This window comes from Ornithodoros turicata, chromosome 8 (assembly GCF_037126465.1).
Source record: "Ornithodoros turicata isolate Travis chromosome 8, ASM3712646v1, whole genome shotgun sequence".
Taxonomy (NCBI): domain Eukaryota; kingdom Metazoa; phylum Arthropoda; class Arachnida; order Ixodida; family Argasidae; genus Ornithodoros; species Ornithodoros turicata.
In genome coordinates, this window is record NC_088208.1 from 40,492,674 (window position 1) to 40,503,767 (window position 11,094).

Here is an 11,094-nt window from a genome sequence, read left to right on the forward strand (position 1 = left end):
CTCTTCACTGGAACCTGCCCAGTGCACTGCACCAGCTCATGGCATCATGCTGCTGCTAGACCCATTGCTATCACTCCATATTGTGTGTCCAGTCGTGCCTCATATGTCTTTCTCATTCCCCTTTTAGAGGTCAACCGCAAGAACCACTCTGTATTTGAAAGGTGAAGTGATGCAGTAGCCTGTGAATGACAGCACCCCTAACACTGGGGGTTTTAACACTCTTAGGATGAATGACAGCAACATGCCGCTACCACCACACACCAGCACAGCGGCAGTTCAGCTCAATCGACGCAGTCCTGGAGTGAGGCTGCGTGTTGAGGAGCTCCCCAGCAGATCTGGCTCTCTGTGATTTTGCATTGTTGTAGACTTGTGTAGTGGGACTTACCCCTCTCTGACTGCCTCCCCGACAATGTCATAATGGGGTGTGTTATGCACCTCACCTGGTTGACCATTCAGTACAGTGGCTGGCTCTGATGGGTTGGGGTCTCGGTGCTTGCATTGCTCACCTTACTGTCACACACATACAAAAAAGGAAAGAAAGAGATAAGGGAACATGTTCTTGTGGCCGTCTTGGTTCAGCTGACTATTTTATCTTCTCAGATTGATCGTCTGTTGTTGCACTTTGTTGTGGCTTAGCCATCGCTGCTCAAGCAAGCCAGCAGGTGAGCACTCTCTGGTGGACAGGGGTCACAGGAGTTCCACGGAGGAGGAAGCCATTTCTGGGTTCGGCTGTCCACGCGCAACAGTGATTGGCACAGTTCTGGAGAAGTTCGCCCCAGCACATTCAGCCCTGTGGAGCATTCCGTCACCGTCGACCTGGACCCGGAATACCGTCTCTTCATTTGCAGGTAAAGTGGAATTGATGGAAGTCTCAAATTGATACCGTGTGTTTGAAGAATAGCATGTAATCATTACCACACACACACACATTTTGACAAATTAGAAGCTCGAAACCCTATAGTACTCATAAAGCATTTACATGAATTCCAAAAGTCTAAAGGACTGCTGTGCTTTGACTGCTACCTTTCGAATAACTGCTGCTGCACATGACCCATAATAGGATAATAGGCTGAAACGACATGGTGTCAACTTTTGTTTTACGTTGTCTCGTTTTTGTGGCAAGAACTATTCCACTTGGACAATAGTGGAAGTAGGGAGTCCAAGTGAGCCTTTCTTCCTGCAGCTGCTTCAGTTCTTAACTTCTGAATGAACAACAAAAAGGACAGTTGCTCAGCCGGGAAGTAAAAATAGTTAGAGGCCATTGGCCTACAACTGACCTGTTCAACACATTTCACCTTGCTTCACCTGCTAACAAGGATAGGCGATAACACTTCGGAAAGGAAACTGGAGAGGAGAAATATTGTAGCTTAAGATTGTGTTTGAGATTGCTGGTACAGGCACATCAGGGTTTTGTTGTGCTTCCTAATTTTACTGTTTATCCAACAAGCGCTCAATTCTGAATGAATCTGTAACCCAATTTCTTGTGCTGTTTCCTCCCAGGAGCTCCAGGATGCACAATGCCCTCCTGACCTCATGAAGGCCCCGTATCAGACCAGTATAAGGACCCACATCAGACCCATAAAGTCCAGAAGTAGCATACTCCAGTTCAATTTTCTTTTCTTTTTGCAGTTTGTTCTTTCTTTCTTTTTTTCTACTTTTATATTTTAGTGCAGTGCACAATCTTGCTCCAAAAGTAACAGCACACCTGATACTGTTGTGTCCCGTATGCCTTTGCAGGTGATATGCCATACCCTACAGGAAGTCAAGGTCATTGGTGGATGTCGTGCACCAGTTGACGAACGTCAGGAAACTCCTGCAGAAGAGTTCGTAGTGCTGCGGTCCACTACAATCTGTGTTTTAAGAGGCAGGTTAGTATGTTGTTTCCCCGATAAAGTATACATAATGTTGGCAGTTTAGTATGATTTGAGCTTGCATAATCACATTTTGTATTCAGTGCATCGGAGCTGTGGAGTGACCAGAGGCAAAAGACATAGATGCACTCGTCCTGCTGTGGATATAATGAAACCATGCTTTTTGTGAAATGTTCAAGCTTTATTGTTTTAGCTAACATGCATATACTCATGTTTTTTCATGACAGGCTGAATTGACTGTACGTTGGACACGTTTCCAGAGTTGTGCAGTTACAAAGATATGTTGTATCTTTTTCCTGAAGGTACGCTCTGACGAGATGGCAACACTGAACGACGTCTGTGCCTCATATGCCTCGGGCAACTCCCCTAGCTGGTGAACATCTGCCTGTGTCAGCTGCCCTGGAAACGAATGGAGAATGGAAGGTGCACAGCACAGCTCTTGACCGCACCGCACCGTACCGTCACTGTCACAAAAAAGCTGCAACGAAGACATAAGTGTGGCTGTACTTGCTGTGCACCTAGTGTCATGCTATACACCTTATTAAAGGAAAGGTACACAACATAGCAGTGATAAACATTTTGATTTGGGGAGAGAGGGGGGTGTTGTCTTGTTTTCTTTTACAAGGTAGTATTTGGTGTACTAGGGTAATATTTGTTTGTGGTTGTAGTTTGCATGCTTGTTGGTCAACTGGGAGCAGCAATCTGTTGAATTCTTTGATAGTGGTCATCTGTGTCCTGATGTGCTTCGAGGCAGTTTGGCTTGGTTCCATTTGGTCCATGGGGGTGTTTGCGTTGGAGTAGTATAGCTCTTCCATTGTGTTTTCTGCATCTGCTCTTCCAAGGTTTTCTGTGTTTGTGGATGTGTGGGGCATCAATTTTCCGATGGGTTGTCATGTTGCGGAGCGTGTTGGATACATCTGGTGTATTTCTCGTGAGCGGTTTGTGGTGCTTGATGTGTTGGACTGTGTGCTTTTGGTTTCCACATCATCCCCTTGCAGAGTTTGCAGAGGGAGTGCAATGAATGGGTTGTGGGGTTGGTTATGGCTAGGGTTTTGAAAAAGTTATTTACGTTGTGTTATGAAAGTTCTGTATGATGTACTGTAATATATGCAGTGTTGCAATAAAAGCTGTTTTTTTTTTTTTTGTATCAAAGCTTGTCTTGGTTTTACATATCTGGGACCTGCTCTGCTCACCAGGGCCTGTTTGCATAGAAGTTTAGTACGAGTCTCAGACTAAACCTCAATAGCCTTGGCAGTGCATGAGTGAGAAGCTGTCGAAATTGAGACTGGAACGCAACCTTTATGCAAACTGGCCCAGGTATGACTGCATATGTGTGCTAGCATTAGATTTGTGCTAGCACATTTGTGTTCACTCCTGCTTGGGCTCCTGTCGAGCCTGCGGTAGAGATAAAATGGAAGCATTGCTGTTATGATGGTAACCGTTAGTTCTGCGTATCTCAGCAATGTCATTAAATAATGAGATGGTGTGGGCTGGTTGGTAAACCCAGAAGAGCAGAAGGAACACAGAAGAGCAATACGTTTCGCGATGTGATGCCAGTAACCCGTGTTCCCGTCCACGGCATCCGCGGGTTCGATTCCTGGTTGTTCTTTTTTCTTTAGCAAATATTTGTATGGAATAAGACAGGTTGTCTCTCGGGCGGGATAGCTCAGTGGGTAAACCGCTGGGGACGAGGAACGGAGCTCGGGGTAGTGGGTTCGATGCCAGGTCCAGGGTTAAGGCTTGGGGGTAGACATGGGCGCGCCGCGGGGAATTTAGTGGAAGCCGAGCAGTTGGCCAGAAGGGTAACGGGTGGGCAAAATGTGCGGGGGAGGATAGCTTAATGGGTGGTAGGGGATAAGGACAGCCACAGGGAGGGAATAGGCAGCAGCCGGGACACACCCGAAAAGTAGGGAAAATGCCATCGATAACGGGCTTCGGGAATTGCAAAAGTATAAGAGTGGTGGAGGTGGCATTCCTTACTTGGAGGGCTGTCCCGGCTGCGACCTCGCGGGGGGGTTTTGCTGCCCAGGACGAGCTCTGCCCATGCCCAGGGTGAACTTTTCCTGGATGCACCCACCCCACCCCTCTACCCACCCCACGACGCCTCTTTCACCCACCCCCACGACGCTTCTTTCACCCACCCCCACGACGCCTCTTTCACCCACCCCCACGACGCTTCTTTCACCCACCCCCACGACGCTTCTTTCACCCACCCCCACGACGCCTCTTCCACCCACCCCCACGACGCCTCTTCCACCCACCCCCACGACGCTTCTTTCACCCACCCCCACGACGCCTCTTCCACCCACCCCCACGACTCTTCTTCCTGCAACTTTTCTTGTGCCATTCTCATACCCACATCGAACTTTACCTGGGTGCACCCACCCCCACGACGCTTCTGGTGCCATGCTCATGCCCAGAGCGCCCCTTGCCCCACCTTGCCTCTTCCACCCAACCCCCACATCACCTTCACCCAGACTCCTCCAACCTCCCAAGCCACAGCAGGTAGCCGTATCATTAGCTTACTATCCCATTATCTAAAAAGTCCCCACGTGGGACGTGGCCCTACCATAATCCTCTCCCGATTCCCGAGTTCCAGGGGTGGCGCCAGAGGGGGCCCTTGGATGCGTGGCCGGGCCGAGCCCGTTCGCCCTGGGGGTCCTACTTACTCCAACTGACCCACCAGGGGTCGGACACAGCCCTTTGGCCACATTTGCCTCCCTCGAGTCAATCCTCAGCTTCCTCTGGGTACTCCTGCTAACCTTAGCCCACCGCCCGCTGATATACCCCTGGCCTCTACCCTCCCGCTACCGAGCTACCCCCTGCCACTTGACCACCCATTACCCCACTACCCCCTCTCGTAGAGTGTTAGTCCCCGCCACCCACTAGACTACCCCCGCACAGGACCCTCCCTGTAGCTACCCACCTGGCTCACCTAGGCATCGAACCCGGAACGTTATGGACTGTTAGTGGAGAAACAACCACCCAACCACCTGAGCTATCCACCCACACTTATCTGTTGTTCGAAGCTTCTACTTGTATTTTCAAAGCGGTTCTCGATATACTCAACAGATGGAGGTAGAAGTTTTTTTCATCCCCCTTCCCCACCTATGCCCCTGCAAAATTCCTGCCAGCAGTCCCCCCAGACACACATAGGAGATCATTGCTTTCTGATCAAAATGAGGTAGATCGCCGGGTATCTCAACGATACCCCACTTCCTTTCTCTCACCTCGACACCGGGTAGAAGACAATAGTGAGCTTTAGTATATCGAACGCTGTCGCCTTTGCGCACGTAAGGGATAGCGTTGATGGTTGTGCGCACGCCCATAACAGAGAGAGAGCTTCGCGCAGTGCGCAGAACTACCAACGCTATCTGTTACGTACGATATCGCCTTTGCGTACGATGTACTAAAACTGGTATAGAATGCCAGACTTCAGAAACGTGCACTTCAAAGTACGCGCGGTGAGTGCTGCACGAAGTCCTTCGTTCCTAAACCTTAAACCTGGGTAGAATTTTACTTTTCAACCCCCCCCCCCCCCCCCATTTGCTGGGACGACCAAATGAATCCAGTCCACATTTCAACCCGGCGGAAGCACCAAACATTGCTGTATACTGGACCGCCGCCAACCCTCGACCTGGGTCTACATCTTTGCATTCGCGCTAGTGTTACACTATCCATGTGGCCTGAAGCCTATCTACATGCGCAGCAGAACACTGCGCTTCAACTTACCATGGCAGAGCACGTAAGCTGACAGAGGGCCTGAACAAGCCTTAACAAGATATTGGTAAGCAAGGCCAGTAACCAGAAAGGGTAGTAACCTGTAGCATCACCTGTTGACATTATATGCATACCAAACCGAGACCCATCGTCCATCCACATCGGCGTCTGAACATTGCATCAATCCGTGGGAGCCAGCAGAACTCACGTTTCAGACCTTTGAGGGTATCAGGCGATCAGAAGGTTTTGTGCGACCATAGTGCGACATGTCTAAGAAAGGAGCAAATCAGACGTGTATTTCTCAAAGCGCATTCGAATTACAGTATAGCTACAAACATTGTCCTGGGACAATAAAACGAAGCACGCACTGCAAGCAAATACTGTTTGTGTTGTGTTGATCATGTTCTCTCGCAAGCAATGCACACCTAGACCGCTCCGTATTGTTTACTCGGTGGTAAATACTACGCGATGGACTAAAAAAAAAAAAACTCGTAGCGGAACCACAAGTCCCGGCGATCGATCGATCGAACCAACCAGACAATCAACATGACAAGAGAACCAGCCAGAGCGGATGAAACAAAATCGGACCAACCAGGAAATCAACATGACAAGAGAACCAGCCAGAGCGGATGAAACAAAATCGGACCAACCAGGAAATCAACAGGACAAGAGAACCAGCCAGAGAGGATGAAACAAAAGCGGACCAACCAGACAATCAACATGACAAGAGAACCAGCCAGAGAGGATCAAGTCACCCCCCAAACCAATCCCCTTTTGTCCTCATCCGTGAGTAACCGCCTATCGAAAGTTCACAGGTGTTCACGTGTGTAAACACTGTTCCCTTTATGGGAAGAAATAATGAGCAAGAAAAAGCGCAACAAAGTACATCACATCCATTACGAGGATTCCTTGTGAAGTTGGGATCCCATCCTCGTATTCCGTCAGCGTCCTCGTCAGCGTCCCGTCTGGCTTCTTCCGGCACCTGAAAGAGAGTACGTGTGAATAAGGCAGTACATCTTTTATGGAACTGCGCTTTTTTTTAAATTAGCACTATAGCTAAGCTTTAAAGCACAACGAAGTTTCACCAATTGTTCTGTTGAACTATTTCATGGTATAGTGCGCGCCAGACCGTTAGGCCGGTTTCTGGATCACGACATAGGTTTACCAGCAAATACAGGAGAAAGTTTTACGAAGACAAGTTTCTCGTATCAAGAAAAAGCGCAAACAAACTCATTAAATGAGTACATCAGCTTATAAGGGCCTTCCACCAGTAGATTTCTTCTCAACACTAGTAACCCGCTAAAGCGTTTACGAATGGCAGACAGAAATCATTCCACGACTGCGACTGCAAGTGCCGGAGGTTCTGCTCTGGTCCAATAAAGGTAGTCGGGAATATGAAAGCATTATTGCACAATTGTTCGCAACTCGCAGTTCCTATAGGGTACGCTCAGCTGCAAATCAGTGTCAACATTCGTCCAGACGCCGGTCATTACGTTTAACCGTAAACTGCAGCGGCTGAATGGACAATTACGACACACACAACAACCAACGCTCAAGAAATTGCCAAAGGAAGAAAATGTAAGAAAATGGGACATATTGAATGTGTATCCGAGTCATGATTGAGGTCTTGGTAGGTGCATCGGTTCGATCCCTGACACTGGCATGATTGCTGGTTTTTCGTCAACTGCCGCCTTCAGATCACATTTTACGACCGTACTCCTGGAAAGGGGTTATCTGAACAGCTTCCCCTCCCCAAAATTTACTATAGTGAATGCTAAGTTGTGTACCTTCTGTTCCAGGACAAAGCTGCTGCAGCAAAGGGCCTGCTGGTGAAAATTAGCACTCACACGTCAGTAGAATGCAATTAGAGACAGCATGCACACGTGGCTTCCAAGTGGATTCTGAAACAATCAATAGAATGGGCGAGTAAAATGTCCTGGCACTCCTGCCGCTGCTTCAAACCACTGAGGTGCAACAACGGGCAGCAACGGAGGACACCACCTGGTGGAGTTACCGGAGATCCGCTTGTGCCGTGTACGACCTGTCGAGAAAGGTATGCAGGACAGCAACCAGGAAGGGTAGTAATCTGTGCCATCACCTGTTGGTGCCTTCAATCACTGAGGGGTAGCAGGGACGTTCATGCAAAAGCGATATCCCCTCGAAGGAAGCATCATCAGCTGTTGAAGCTGCTCCACAAAGGTAAACTGTGAAGCTGCACGACCTGTAGATATTGGTAAGCAAGGCCAGTAACCAGAAAGGGTAGTAACCTGTAGCATCACCTGTTGGTGCCTTCAATCACTGAGGGGTAGCAGGGACGTTCATGCAAAAGCGATATCCCCTCGAAGGAAGCATCATGAGCTGTTGAAGCTGCTCCACAAAGGTAAACTGTGAAGCTGCACGACCTGTAGATATTGGTAAGCAAGGCCAGTAACCAGAAAGGGTAGTAACCTGTAGCATCACCTGTTGGTGCCTTCAATCACTGAGGGGTAGCAGGGACGTTCATGCAAAAGCGATATCCCCTCGAAGGAAGCATCATGAGCTGTTGAAGCTGCTCCACAAAGGTCAACTGTGAAGCTGCACGACCTGTAGATATTGGTAAGCAAGGCCAGTAACCAGAAAGGGTAGTAACCTGTAGCATCACCTGTTGGTGCCTTCAATCACTGAGGGGTAGCAGGGACGTTCATGCAAAAGCGATATCCCCTCGAAGGAAGCATCATGAGCTGTTGAAGCTGCTCCACAAAGGTCAACTGTGAAGCTGCACGACCTGTAGATATTGGTAAGCAAGGCCAGTAACCAGAAAGGGTAGTAACCTGTAGCATCACCTGTTGGTGCCTTCAATCACTGAGGGGTAGCAGGGACGTTCATGCAAAAGCGATATCCCCTCGAAGGAAGCATCATGAGCTGTTGAAGCTGCTCCACAAAGGTCAACTGTGAAGCTGCACGACCTGTAGATATTGGTAAGGAAGGCCAGTAACCAGAAAGGGTAGTAACCTGTAGCATCACCTGTTGGTGCCTTCAATCACTGAGGGGTAGCAGGGACGTTCATGCAAAAGTGATATCCCCTCGAAGGAAGCATTATGAGCTGTTGTGGCTTAGCCGGGCTTAGCAAGGCTTAGCTTCGCAAGGCTTATGACTTAGCGCAATGGAAGACTAATGTGACGGCGCTGCACCTGCAGAACTAGGCAGACAAGGCAATCAAGAAATGTACTTACTTTATGTACGCTACGGATGGTCATCCAGGCTCATATGCTTGTCCTCAGATAGGTGTGAGCCAACAGAACGATGACATCGCTTCCCGGAGGTATCAGCTAGTATGCAGCGCGTTGACAAAAACACCGCGTTCAAACGCTCCTTTCCCGTTATTTTCTTTCGCTAAGCAGACTCTCCTCCGTTCTACTGGGCAAGCATGTTCTCGAACAGTACCATAATGCCACTGCAACGTACAAACACTCTGCGGTGCAATCTTGATCTTCCGGGTCACCGCAGTGGGAGACACCTTGAGCAGTAACGCCATTGAACTGTAGAAGCCGCGTTGAGTCGCATCCAATGAATTGCAGCGTTTTAATGACAGGCGTTTCGGTGCATCCAGAAAGCGAGCATCGGGTCAAGGCATACATGGAAGGAGAATATCATTCGTCCAAATTGTTCCTGGACGGTCTCAGCGGTGTAATACTCGTCCGTCTCCGATATGAGAGAGCTGCTTCTGTCATCATGTTCATTCTCCACGATACCACAATGGAGAACGATCCTCCTCGCATGCCTGTGTCGCTGATTACTGTTCATATTCGCGGGATCAAGTCAACTATTTGCTGCAGAAAGAATAGAACGGCATAACACTTTCAACAAAGGTTCAATGAGCCGACACCCCCCAACGCACCAGCGCCACGCCGCGCCGATTCATAAACAAGTTTTTGACCTGTGTTTTCGAGGAATTCGTGTATCTTATCAGAGTAAAAGACTGATCGCGAACTAACATAATGATCTGCAAACAACGTGCTTCGCTTCCTCAAACAATGACGCGCCCCCAAGCAGCACAATGTACTGAAAGTCGAGTGCAATGGGGGTGGCCGGGTAGGTGGAAACCCTTGAACAGACCCGTGAGACTAAAGAACATTGATATAACCGTCCACCCCCATTGCACTCGACTTTCAGTACATTGTGCTGCTTGGGCCCCTACCCCTAGATTTTTCCTCAAACACTGCTGCACAATTGTGACATGTTTTTAAATGTTCTACATTTCTTTGCATTCTTGTGCTCACGCTCTGACACTCTGCCCAATGTCATACTTTTCCACGGAGCAGAGGAATTTCTTTCAATCCACTTTCTTCCACTGCCACAAACGCAACCTTAACCCCGAAGCCATCAGTGGAAAATTTATCTCTACAAAACGACGTGATCATGAGAATTGATGTTCTGAGGCTGGAACAACATAGAAGGGAAGAAATACATACATACAACGCCTACTTACGACTTAAATACTTACCTAAAATACTTGACTTTCAACAAAACAGACAGACTATACATGTTGCATAACCGTGGTGAGAATTCTGGAAATTACGCCGCGGCCAGTTCCCGGATGAGGCAACTAACCGGGGGGGGACGACGTCATCGGCGGCCCCGTGGGGTCTTACTTAACACCCCACGGGGCATCCTCGGGCGCACTCCCGCCAGACCTCCTCCTATCTTACCCACCCACACCTAGGCTACTTCCTGTCAACCCTTACAAACCCCCCATACAGCTAACCCTCATACGTTTACCCAGTATCTACCCCCAAACCTTAAACAGAGAGATCCCGTTTCGAACCAGGGTCTTTCTGTACAGAAGCCAAACGCTGTACCAACTGAGCTACCCACCCACGATTACTAGCGTGACAAAAATCGCTTATCAACGGAGCGCTTCCTGATAGCACGGAGAAAGAAGGCAAAGCGAAACTTCGCTGACAACGTATCAGGAGCGGCGCCATCTGTTGGTCCAGGAACTAACTAAAACCGTGGGGCTCGTCTGGTCGTGTTAATTTGCTAAATCATACAGATCTTGCGGTCACGTGATGCTGTCGCTTGCCCGGCGGCTGTCAGCATGACTTGCTCAACGCTGTAGCGCGGCTGTTTGCGTTTGCGTCCCACAGTCTGTGTGGGGCTTTGGGATGATCGAGAAGCGTGTACCCGGCACGATTGGCAGATTTATTGGTACAAGCCCGCGGCACAATAAAACCACAAGAAGGTGAATCTCGAACGGATTTGTGTCCCGTCAACTGTTTCTATTTCCCAATAACTTCGACAGCCATGAACGGGTTAAGAGGGTGCCTATGTTCGAGCCTGAAAGAGTAGACCGTGCACTTTGATGATGCCCTGGTTATATTTTGAGTCGATGCGGTTCATTTTTTTTTTTTTTTTCACTCATTCAGTTTTTGTTGCTTTACACCGCACGTGGTGAAATATTCGTTTAGCGCATTTAGTTTCTGATGTATGGATGAGACGTCCCAGATATCATCAGTTCTTCGAG

At 48.8% G+C, this 11,094-nt stretch overlaps 1 long non-coding RNA gene across 5 annotated transcripts; it reads right to left on the minus strand.

Annotated features, from left to right (window-relative positions):
• Positions 1 to 1,724: 1,724 nt before the first annotated feature.
• Positions 1,725 to 10,702, minus strand: LOC135367358 (uncharacterized). 5 transcript variants are annotated; one of them, XR_010414437.1, is made up of 3 exons: positions 7,379 to 10,702; positions 6,478 to 6,573; positions 1,725 to 1,813 (listed from the first exon to the last, which is right to left on the minus strand). It is a non-coding gene; the product is annotated as an uncharacterized LOC135367358 (long non-coding RNA). The 5 variants fall into 5 exon arrangements; XR_010414440.1 differs by lacking the exon at positions 1,725 to 1,813 and having other exon boundaries at positions 6,418 to 6,573; positions 7,379 to 7,812; positions 7,871 to 10,697; XR_010414439.1 differs by lacking the exon at positions 1,725 to 1,813 and having other exon boundaries at positions 6,418 to 6,573; positions 7,379 to 8,536; positions 8,804 to 10,688.
• Positions 10,703 to 11,094: the final 392 nt, after the last annotated feature.